Source organism: Equus przewalskii, chromosome 31 (assembly GCF_037783145.1).
Source record: "Equus przewalskii isolate Varuska chromosome 31, EquPr2, whole genome shotgun sequence".
Taxonomy (NCBI): domain Eukaryota; kingdom Metazoa; phylum Chordata; class Mammalia; order Perissodactyla; family Equidae; genus Equus; species Equus przewalskii.
The window spans coordinates 2,228,946-2,242,123 of record NC_091861.1 but is presented as its reverse complement, the minus strand read 5'-3'; positions in this window follow the sequence as shown (position 1 = coordinate 2,242,123).

Below are 13,178 nucleotides of genomic sequence, written 5' to 3'. Positions count from 1 at the left end.
AAATATACAGTGGAATATTATTCAGCCATGATAAAGAAGGAAATCCTGCCATTTGAGACAACATGGATGGACCTTAAAGGCACTCTACTGAGTGAGATAGGTCATACAGAGAAGGACAAATACGGTATGATCTCACTTATATGCAGAATCTTTAAAAAAACAGAACTTGTAAAAACAGAGAGTAGAATGACGGTTCCCTGGGGCTAGGGGTGGGGGAATTGGGGAGATGTTGTTTAAGGGCACAAAGAGACAACTAGTAGATCAACAAGCTCTGGAGAGCTAATGCACAGCATAGTGATTACAGTCAACAATACAATATTATAAACCTCAAAGTTACTAAGAGACTAAATCTTAACTGTTCTCAACACAAAAAAGAGACGATAATTATGTGACGTGTTAAAGATGCTGGCTAACGCTGCTGTAGGAATCGTATCACAACATATAAATGTACCAAACCAACACATTATACACCTTAAACCTACACAATGTCATATGTCAATTATTACTCCCTCCCCCCAAAAAACATGAATAAGAACTAAAATGGCCCCTTGTGGACATTACTGCTTAGGGAAACAATGAAACAAACAAAAACTTCAGAAAAGAAGATATTAACATAACAAAGAAATAAAGCTATAACTATTTACAGATTAGATGATGGTTTATGCAGAAAATGCTAAAAATCAACAAAGAAATCAATAGTTAATAACAGAATTTACTAAGGGGATGGGAAAGAAGTTGAATATAAAAAAAGTATTGCATTCTTATACCACATTAATAATCAATTATAAAAGGTAATTTTCGGTGTACCATTTACAAAAGCAACATAAAAGTATTTGGAATAAATCCCACCAAATACGGGTAAGAGATTTCTTGAAAAAATTTTAAAGTTTGTTATAAAATTATATTATTCTTTATATATACATTTTAAAACTTTACTAAACTATTTAATGATACAAAATACAAAGGAAAAATTAGTTTTTAAATTATTATAAAATTATCACAAGTAAAAATTTTTGTATGTAAACTTACCAAAACATATAGGTGACAAAATCTTATTTGGAAATAAGACTATTCATTTAAAAATGTGTTTGTGTAAATTATATTTGTGTGTACATAGAAAAAAATTCTGAAATTACATAAGCAAAAATTCTAGCTGTTATTTTTATGAGTATCACATTTATTTAAAAATATGTCGTTTACCATGTGGCAGGCTCTATTCGACAAGCACTTTACAAATACTGACTCTTAATCCTCATAACAGTCTCCTGAGATATGGACCAAGATCATTTCTCAGCTGATGCCATTGAGGCACAGACAGATAAGCGATTTGCACCAGGGTCAGGATTTGAACACAGACAGTTTGATACCAGATTCTGGGCTCTTAACAACTACATTAGGCTAAGGTTCATGTGGTCATTTTTAACTTTTTCTTTATACTTTTTGAATTGTATGTTTCATAATGAGCACCTTTCAGAATTAAAATCAAATATTAAGTCAATCCATTTTGGAAAGCAAAGTAACACATTTTTGGCTTTGTCGTGGGATAAGAAATTCATATAAACATAACATTATGGGAAGAACAAAAGAATCTTTAAATAGCAATATATACGCATTCTGCATCCTATAATTTATATTTTAGTATTAGGTTCTGCGTATTTAAATGCTTCAAATAATGCTGCTTCCACAGGAGGAAAACATACTGATGAAACATCTAAATTCCATTTTGTTGTAGTTCTACAACTGGCGCTTCCTGAGAAGTCAGCTGGAACAAGGAAACTGCTTAAACTTGTTACTGTGCATAGTATGTTTTTTCCCTCCTCATGTTGGTAATAATCCTGCAAAACTGTCATATTTCTTTATGAGATACAAGTAAATTGACTACAGCATCAAAATCTTCAGTTCATTTTGTTCTTTCAAGGTGGTCTTAATGCCAAGTGGGGGGATTTTAAGTCCTTATTGAACAGCTTCACAAATGAGTCTGACAGCCCCAAAGTATCACCTTGATCCAAAGCTTGTTAGAGAGATAAATGTCCCCTGTTGTCCCATCTTAGCTCATTTTGTGGATTTAATACATATTTTAATGAGTATCTATGATGTGCCAAAGACTGTGCTAGACACCAAGAACATGGCAGCAAGTGACCATGGTCCCTGTCCTCAAGAGTAGAAGATGATTCAATCTTATAATTCTGGGGTCATGAGCGGAGTAGGGAGCTGGGGGAGAAGAAAGGCTGGAGAGAGTAATTCAGCAGACATCACGTTAGGGGTCTCCCATTACTCAACTCCAGCAAATTGTTTCTATGTTTGAAGGCGATATTAGTGTTTCCATATCTCTAATTTTTCAAAGGAAGTCATCATATTTTATAAGACGTGTCCCCATTCTTAAGTGATAGCAAGCTATTCAAAATTTATTCGTTAATAATATTGTGCAACTCAACAAAATGCATGTTAGGGACAGCTGCGCCCTACAGGCCAAGAATTTGCAAGCTTTTCTCGGCTAGGTTTTGCAGTCTCTCACGAAAGAATCCGATACATCTCCTTGTGTTCTAATTTGAATGACTTCTCCAAAGTAAATCGGGTTAACTTCCGGGGATTCTGGGCCACCAGGCAGAGTTTCCCGAGGCAACAGATTCATGCTGCTACCTTGTCCTCATTTCAAAGTGCAAAGTGTTTGCACACGCTGTGTGCGCACACACACACACACACACACAGAGTCCTTCACCTGTTGACAAGACCCAGTGTAATCCAGCCTTCTCACTGGCCTCGACTTTTGAAACTTTCTCTATTCATGCTTTGCCTCACAGCCAAAGAAGCCACACTCCTTCTTGGCTTATAGTCTTTGCATAAAATAATCTTCCACCTGGAATATTTCCTCTCCTCTGAAGCTGGTTAATTCCTACCCATCGCTCAGCCCTCAGCTCAAATGCTCAGTCTTTAAGAAAGGCTTTCCAGCTCCCCAGCTCGCTCAGCAGCAAGGAAGTGAGTCTCTGGGTCAGAGAGCAGGAGCAGCTCCAGGCTCTATCTAATCAATGGCCAGCAGATGCTGGGTGAGTTCTCGTGGGGTAATAAAAGCAGGCAGTCTCTAAAAGGCTAAAAATACGCTCATTAGAGTTATTTTTAAGACAATTGGTTGTGTAAAAAATTGAGTTTGGCACCAGCAAGCTTTTGAGCTAACAGGTCTCTGCCTGCAATGAAGAAACGAACAACCCAGGGGCCAATACACATAGGTATCATTCGCTCATTTATATAACACTGGGCAAGGGCATCCATCCACTGATGGACCTAGTCATGCTCGTTGTGGCTCGAGGGTTTACACATATTTCTATGTAAATGACGCACAAGGAGTGCAGACTCCTGAGAATCTCCACGTTGGGTCCCTCAGCCTGTGGCAACCTAAGGCAGTCGAATGGATATCATCGCAGAAAGACATGAGGCTCCAAAGCCAAAGGCATTCAGAATTCAGCTGAGGTGACTGCTTCACAAAGGAATTTCCTCTTCTCTAGTCCAAACCCTTCGTTTTACAGCTTATCCCGGACAGATAGCCAGAGAAATTCTACCAAAAGTAGAAAGCTGTTCTGAAGAAAAAGGGCACACTCCTGTCCGTTCCAGACAGTTGTCCCAAGTAGATTAGGGAAGAGACTGGCCACTCTTCCTAGATCTTTAAAACGAAGCAGACTAGAAAAATTCTAGCCCTCATATTAAAGAGGAAAGATGAAGAGAATCATAAAACACTGAGCCTTAATTATGCCTTAAAAACTAAAACTAACCTGAATAGTTGAGTTTTCAGACTTAGAAGGAAAACAATTTAGATAGATGGATAAATAGATAGATGATAGATAGATGATAGATAGATAGATAGATAAAGATAGATAGGTAGACAGACACTGATACATACCAAGGACTTTTATTTTCCTTTGCATTAGCCCAATTTTTTTTGTTTACTTACTGTCTTAGTTCAGATTGCTGTAACAAAACACCTTAGACTGGGTGGCTTTACAACAGAAATTTATTTCTCACAGTTTTGAAGGAGGGAAGTTTGAGATCATGGTTGGGTTCTGGTGAGGGCCCTCTTCCTCATATGCTGATTGCTGTCTTCTCACTTTGTCCTCACATGGCAGAGAGAGAGATCATCTCTCTGGGATCTGTATCTTTTCTTACAAGAGCACTAAACTCATCATGGGGGCTCCACCCTCATAACCTAATCACTACCCAAGGGCCCCACCTCCTAATACCATCACACTGAAGCTTAGGGCTTTGAAATATGGATTTATAGGGACACAAACATTCAGTCCACAGCACTTACCAAATATCTAAGCTTCAAAACACTGTACCTGCTGCAATCCTCAAAAAACAATGTGGAATTGCCAGGAGGCAATGACTAGAATTAGGGCCTGTCCGAGGAGAAGCTAATGCCCACGAGTTGCAAACATTCTTGGTGGGGGTGGCCATTGATACTGGACCACTGACGATCTCTGATGTGTCCTGAAGCCGCGGTTCTCAAAATTTAATGTGTGCCAGGGTCACTCAGGGAGCTTGCTATTCTTGCCATTCCCAAGGTTGGTGGACTCTGATGCAGGAGTTGAGAGTCCTACCTTAAGAAACACTGTCCTAAAGCATAACTCAGTCAACCCTTGCCCTTAACCATCACATAATTAGACTAAGGAGCCTGTGCTGGGTCATCTCCGAAGGAAGAGCTTGCAGGAAGAGAAGCCAAGGTCAGTCACAACCTCAAGTGTAGCTATGAGAAAAAGACGTTGCTCCAAACCCAAAAACTGTGTGTCAGCAAGTACAAATGGTTTACTCTAAGGTGCCACTGGCTGAGCTGCACTCGGTAGTCATCTGTGTTGCTGTGGGATGCTTATGAATCTTTGCCGACAAAGAAAAATCTAAAATATCTCTTCCGTAATGAGATAATAAGGATGAGGAGCTATTTTATTTTTTGCCTTCTAAACCTTCCTTTCAAGTTCTTTAAAATGAAGAGTGAGGAATAATCCAGTAAAAGATAAGCCAAAAGATCATGGCCAAACTTTGCCCATATATCTTACATATTACACCAATATTGATTGCTTCCTCTCCTGTTACACTCTCTGTGATGTGATGTAGAATAAGATCGTTTTGATGGCAATTATAAGAAGAAGAATGCATCATCAATTGCCGAGTGATGTATCTCTTATCCTCAAACTAAGCCATGTATTCACTCACTTTATTTCCTACGGACGTCTCTGTAAACCAAGGAGGAAGCTACCTATTATGCGGGCAAGGTGTAGTTCACTTCATAACAATGTTTTTGAACTCTTCTTTTATTCTTCTGGCCTGAGCTAGGTCTTTAGGCCCCTGTCCTCGAGAAGCTAAAGCCTTTTTTTAAAAAAACTGTAAATCTGACATTCCTCTCCTTTTAAAAACAATGAGGCTGTACCAGCATTAAAAATGGTAATACCAAATACTTGCTTTCTTGCCTAATTTATTACAATTTTTTCTTTAAACTGGGAGAAAAAATTAAATGATGGTAGGAGTAGGAGAAATTAGGCAGAAACTTATTAAGTATGCTAAGAAACACTTTAGGTACAGGAAAAACAGAGCTGTATTTAGAGTTGGTTAGCCAAACCATAAAAGGAAAAATAAGAATAAAATGGTTCTTTAATCATCTAATGTTGGGATTTTTTTACTACAAGTTATCATTCAGCATATCCTTTTCTAAGGCGCAATTCACTAAATAATGTGATATTAATTAGACACGAGTGATAGCCCAGAGAGTGGGTTTCCATTTCCTCATTATCAAACAAGTGCCAGCTCCTGGGGGCAGTGAGTCATCGACCCCAATATATCATTAGCTTCATCATTCTAGCAAATCACTTCCAGCTGTTAGCTGAGAATTGGTTAAATGGGATATTCTCTGACAAGCAGCTCTGGGAGTGACGAGGAAAGAATGGGTCTCTTCTTTAGGGAAAAGAATAATTAGGAATGAGGAGTTTCTCCAGTTCAATTATTTAATAATTTGCCAACGGAGTGAGTGACACATTAGACTATAGACAGTCTAGTTCAAGATTGATCTGAATCAAAATGAACAAGAAAACTGACAAAAAAGGACACCCATTAGCTGTCTCTTGCTCCTCTCTTTAGTCCAACCTGAAGGTGTTTATTAATCAAACAACTGATGTGTCTGAGACAGCAATAATGACATTTTTTCTGTTTAAAGAGGTGGGTCTTTAGGCAACATCTCTGGACTTTGCAGAGTTTCCTAATTTCCTATATTTATTACTAATACCCAAAATATTGTAGCAATAATGTGCACCCTTTAAGCACTGGATCAAGAGGCATCCTAACTAATGTGGAACAGATGGGAAATTTCAGGTGTGGGGTAATTGGTAAAGAAGCCAATTTCCATATGTTTCCCCAGTTAAGAGCATTCCCTCCACCAAGACAGCAAGGACCAACTCAGTGGAATGCAAGAGTTGACCAGAGAAACTGGTCACACTCCATCTGAGCGTCTACCTTAGTGTGCATGTAGACGTGGCCACTTTATTTTCTACTGGAGAGAGAAGTGGGTGAAAGAAGCTGTATTGAAGACTAATATTGATAGACTGTAGGCCAAATATGTGAACTTTCTAGAGAAAGTTGCTGTAGGTGGGTTGTCCCTGAGTTTGGCTCATTGCTAGAGGCACCTGGGGAGCTTCTTAAAAATAAGTTCACAGTCCAGCGCTTCCCAAACTTCAATGTGCATAATAATCCCCAGGGGATTTTTATTAAACTTCAGATTCTGGTTCTACAGGTCTGAGCTGGAGCCTCAGATTCTGCACTGCTGCCAAGCTCCCAAGTGAGGATGCTGCTGCTAGTCCATGTTTGGGAATCACTATTGAGAGCATTGTTTTTAAATGCAATAATTCTTGTGAGAGTGCTTTGTAAATGATAAAGCATTACATACATTTAAGTATTATAGTAATAATACTAATAACATAACATTGACTGTGTTATTAGAATAGTCATGTTTTATATATACCGTAATATAGGGCCTCAAAATGTTTCCTTTTACCTCTTAATTGCTTGGTATTTCTAAATGCAATCTATTAGCAAATTCTGTCAGCACTGCTTTCTGTCAGCTGCTCCTTTCACTCAGCATGAAATTTGCAAGATTAACTCATGTTGTTTATAGCTACAATTCATTCATGGAAAAATTATATTTTGATTTAAAAACATGAATTTAGACCTGAAAATATCACATCCTATTCTAAAATAAACTTTAGACTGATTTTAAAAACTAAATGTGGGAAAAAGTTATTAGTAGAAAATGTAGCAGAATGTATTTATAGACCAGAATACAGAAGCGTTTCTTAAGCAAGATGAAAAACCACAAAACACAAATATAAACACAGATCGAATTGATCATATAACAGTTCAAATTGTCAGTTATAATCAAAAAATAAAGTTCCGAGATGGGATAATAGATATAGCAAAAGATTATTATCCAGAATTCATAAAGAACTCTTACAAAATTCGTAAGAAAATGACAAATGAGACAATAGAAAAATGTATTAAGAACAGGTAAATCACATAGAAATAGAACTGTAATTTGCTAACAAACAGCCGAAGGAGCTCACCCACACCTGGGGAATCAGGGAACATAAATTAGAACGTTAAGCTACCATCCCACACTCATGAGATTGGCAAAAATTTTAAGTCTGACAAAACAGTGTTGGTAACAACAGCACTATTAATGGAGTGGCTATAAATTGGTAATACCATTTTGGAGAGCCATCTGGCCATTTCTAGTAAAGCTATGTTCCTTTCTGCCCTGCATTTCCACTTCCATATAAGAAAACACGGAAATGATTGTTCGTTGAAGTATCATTTATATTAAAAGAAAGACAATGACTGTTACAGTGGCCAGTAAAGAGCTTATTTACCTGACAGATAAGAGAAGATGTACAAGTCAGGAAATTCACTGAGTAGGTCTCTAAGGGGGTGGGGGCAGGAGGGGGCTCATGGAGGCTGTGCTAATTATAAAGTGAAGCTTGCCCTCTGGACAAGGTAAAATGACTCTGTATCTATACATAGTTGATGAAAACAAGTCAGTGTTACATGTTGAGGGAGAAAAACATCACTCAGTGTCTGAAACCAAGAAGCTGAACTTACAGTTTACTTAAGAAAGGGACAGTTATGCTGATCAGGTACAAAGCAAACTTACTCATCTCCTCCATAAGGTCCTTTGGGAAGTTTGCCTTGCGTAGTGATAGCTACCGATGCAAGAGTAGGGTGGTGATTACGTTGGCTACAGAGCATTATTTTTTTAAAGATTGGCACCTGATCTAACATCTGTTGCCAGTCTTCTTTTTTTTTTTTTCCCTTCTTCTTCTCCCCAAAGCCCCCCAGAACGTAGTTGTATATTCTAGCTGTGAGTGCCTCTGGTTGCGCTATGTGGGACACCACCTCATCATGGCTTGATAAGCAGTGCCATGTCCGTGCCCAGGAGCCGAACCAGCGAAACCCTGGGCCACCGAAGCAGAGCGTGTGAACCTAACCACTTGGCCACCAGGCCAGCCCCTGAGCATGTTTTGAGTTACAGAGGTCGGATTGGGTCAACAGCAGTCTTAGAAGCACGTTAAACGGAGTGAGTCTGATGCCAGATGGCTGCCTTTCAAAGCGTGAGCTGTCACTAGTTGGTTGGCTCTCAGAGGTGTTTTTACTGAAGTGAGTTCCCACTGATTTGACAGTTCTGGTATTTACCAGTTATCGTGGCTATAGGTCTATCGTTGATTGAATAAATACATTTAAAACCGGTTTTGATGTTATTTCTTCTAAGAATAAGGGACTTTTGTTCGTCTTTTTATCAGGAAACAGACATTAACTAGGTCACTGAGGGTCTGATACCAAGGTTGCTTCAAGCTTCTAGTCACCAACAAGCTTTAGAAACAGTCGGAGTGAAACAAAGCATTTGGTTTGATGATACCTCTTAAGCAAGGGTTGCTGCAGGTGCCAAGTTCTTCTTTTACACTTGTAATAGGAAAAAACCGGAGATCAAATATATGTCCACCAACAGAACAATAGATAGGTGATGGTACATCCATATTGTAAAATACAATTGTTAAAATGAACTGGATCCACATGTGTCTGTGTGAATCACTATCTAAAACGGAATGTCTGGTAAAGAAAGAAAACTGCAGAATATTACATGTAGTGTACTATATGTGTAATTAAAAAAATAGTAATATATATAGTGTTTACATACTTGTGCAAACATATTTGTGTACAGTAAAATTCAAAAAATCATGGACCTGATAAACACCAAATTCATAATTCTGTCTAACTCTGGAAAGGGTGGGAAATACACGGAATTGTGGACCTTTGCAGCAAATGTTAATATTTCTTTATGTGGGATGATTCATTTTGTGTGTTTCTGTGTACTGTGTGTTTTTAAAATAAAATGAAACACGAGATTCATCATTCCGCTTCTTTTCTTGAACAGCTGCACAAATAATAATCTAAAGAAACCGTGTAAAGCCACAGCTTGTTCTGCTGGTATTATGACCATAATGCTGAGATTGAATTTATACCACTGATCGCAAACCACAGATAAAGGAAATTTTAAGTAGAAGGACAAGCTCCTTTTTAGTAGCCGGGCAAATTCTGACTGGTGCAACTCTCAGGTTCTGTGATTTCCAATTTAACAGAGAGGATGTTGGTCTTCTCTGAAAGTTTCTCTGATAGATTTTCTCCAAGAAAAGATGGAAGTTACTGGAGGAAAAAATATAGGGAGTATAAATAGGCCTCCCGTGTTGTTGAAATTTTTATTGAGATAATTAGAATATAGAATAGACTCACATGCACTTATAAGAAATAATACGTAGAGATCCCGTATACATTCTTACCAGTTTCCCCCAAAACTGCAAACTATAGTATAACATCACAACTATGATATTGACATCGGTACAACTCACTGCCCTTATTCGGATTTCTCTAGTTTTACTTGCACTCATGAGGGTGTGTGTGTGTTAGATACTATCCACTTTTACAATATGTGGGTTCATGTAGGTGCATATAGCCACTGCCATAGTCAAGACACCAAACAGTTCCAACGCCACAAGAATCCTTCATATTGATCTTTTTTCTTTTTAATTTTACATCTGAATCTTATTCTTTTCCTAAAAATTATTTTATCGAGGTCATATTGGCTCATAACACTGTGTAAATTTCAGGTGTATATTATTATATTTCAGTTTCTGTATAGCCTGCATGTTCGGCACCAATAGTGTAGTTTTTATCCATCATCACACACATGTGCCCCTTTATCCCTTTCATTCTGCACCCACCCCATTGCCCTCTGGTAACAATCAGTCTATTCTCCTTGTCTATGACCTGTTGACCTTTTGTAACCGAACTCAACTCCTTCCTAACTCCCCTTCCATCTCTTTCCCTGGCACTACTAATCTGTTTTCTATTTCTAATTCTTCGTCATTTAAAAAATGTTGTATAAATGGAATCATACACTATGTAACCTTCGCAGATTGGCTTTTTTCACTCAGAATAATTCTCTGGACATTCATTCAGCTTGTTGGCGTGTGTCGATAGTGTGTTCCTCTTTATTGCTGACTTTTATTGCTGAGTTATTTTTCCCATTGAAGGACCTCTGGGCCATTTCCAGCTTTTGGCTATTATAAACAAAGCTGCTGTGAACATTGTGTAAACAGAAATTTTTATTTCTCTGGGATAAGTGCTCAAGTAGACAATGGCTGGGTCATATGGTAATTGCTTCTTTAGTTGTAGAAGAAGCTGCCAAATTGTTTTCCAGGGTGGCAACCCACGCTATTTTACATTCCCACCAGCAATGGAAGAGCTTGTTTCTCCACATCCTCGCCAGATTTGATGTTGTCGCTATTTTTCACATTAGCCATTCTGGTAGGTGTGGCTAAACCTAACTCATTGTGTTGTTTTGTTTTGTTTTGTTTCAGAGGAAGATTAGCCCTGAGCTAACATCTGTGCCAATCTTCCTCTACTTTATATGTGGGTCGCCACCACAGCATGGCTGGTGAGTGGTATAGGTCCACACCCAGGAGCGAACCCAGGCCACCAAAGCGGAATGTGCTGAAATTAACGCTTCACCACAGGGTGGCCCCAATTAATGTATTTAATTTGCATTTCCATGATGGCTAATGATATTGAACTTCTTTTCACATGCTTATTTTCCATTTGGATATGTCAATAAATGCTAGTGTATGTCTTTTGTCCATTTTCTAACTGGATTGTTTCATTTTTCAATGTTGAGTTTTGGTAATTATTTATGTATTCTAGATAACAGCCTTTCTGTGGATACATGGTTTGCAAATATTTTCTCTTAGTCTGTAGCTTTTCTTTTCATCTTCTTCATATGTGCTTTCACAGATAGCAAGTTTTTCATTTTAATGAGGCCCAATTTATCTGCTTTCCCTTCCACTTTTGATGCCAAGTTTAAGAATTCTTCCTAGCCTTAGATACTAAAGATTTTCTCTTATTGTTTTCTAAAAGTTTTATAGTTTTACATTTTACATGATCCGTTTTGAGTTCATGTTTATATAAGGTGTGACATTTAGGTCGAGGTTCCTCTTTTTTTTTTAAAAGAGTATTTGCCCTACAAACACACACACACACACACACACACAACCTTAGGCTTAAATAGAGGCTATAATTCAATCAAAGGATCAAGAGTAAAACAGTTGTTTTTCTTTAAATACACACAATTACCAGATGATGGATGAATGACATTTTTCACTTTTCCTCTAATTTCGGCATCTTATAAACACTGCAATGGGGGGAACAGGAAATCTGAAAGCAGCATCCTTGCCCTCGAATTTCATTTCACACGACATTGGCCATCATACTCTTACCCAAGTGAACAAAGGGTTTCCTTTCATAGGCGCATCCTGGATAATCCCTCGGCAAGGCACTGGGCTCGTTGATGAGAATATGGAAATGGAGGTGCAGCTTCTGGCCTCAAGCGGCTTGCAGTCTAGGCAGGAGACAGGCAGGGACCTCATATAATTAGAATGCAGCGAGATTTCTGACAGAAGTGAGGACGAATGTTGAGAAATTGCCAGAAAGGAATGCCAGCTCTTCTGTGGGGAGAAGGAGTTTTGCCAAGAGAGTGTGACCTTTCCACTGAGACTGGAAAGAAGAGCATGAATCTATTTGTAAGGCAGAGAAAAAAATGACAAAAATTTTGAGAAGGATGGTATGGCTGGAAGAATGATTGCAAAATGCCAAGAAAATGGCACTGGGTGGGAAGTGATACCAACAGAGGTGGACTAGGGCAGATGCTTCTGTCTCTTCTTCTTTCATTAATTGATAAAATGCTTCAGGTTCTCTCCTTTTCTTTGAGTTACTGTATTCATCCTAATTATATCAAAAAATTTGTTTGGGTTAAAAAAAAAAAACAAGAGGAAGACTAATTTCGACTTTAATTGTATCCACAACACGTCAGGAGCACTCTATTGGGAGCTGGGAAACCAGAGCTGTATTCGCAGCCTCGCTGCCAACCTGAGGAAAACACTGTTAGGTCACAGTTTCAGAACCGACCGCGAGTTGTAGCTTCTACAGTTGGGTTAAAATGCCTCTGAGGTGTGAGTTTTCACTTGTCATTAAACAGGGGGTGAATGAGCGGGACTCTTCTAGTCATCCAGTTACCAAAAATAAAGTCAATGTCAACAACATGATAATTAAATGGATATTGATTTTTACCCTAAAATGGATATAATGAACATCTCAAAATGCTATTCTGCTTATTTTTTAATCCAATAAACAGATGTGATTTGGGGTTCGTGGCCCAGTCCATGAAGCAGTGGCACCCAGACTTTTCATGGTGGTCACCAGGTGTCGCTTCACTCCAGGATACATTCCCTCTGATGATTGTTTTTCCTAATTCTAACTAAATGTTACAGAAGTTTATTTACCTTGAACTTATATTCTTGCCCTCTTGAGCTGATTAGTTGAGTCTATAAGAAGCAAAATTGCCTCCAGCCCTAAGGAAGGAGTCACCTAGAAAGTGTGATCTGAGCCTTTCTGGAAGCTTCCATGACTCCCAAATCTGTCCCCAAACTTTTCCTAACCCCAATCCAACCTCCATCTTCAACTTGCCCCAGGAGGAGAACACCAGGTCCCAGGGCGATGTATCTCCAGAGATCCCTAAATCAATATGCCCTGATTTAAGTCAGAAA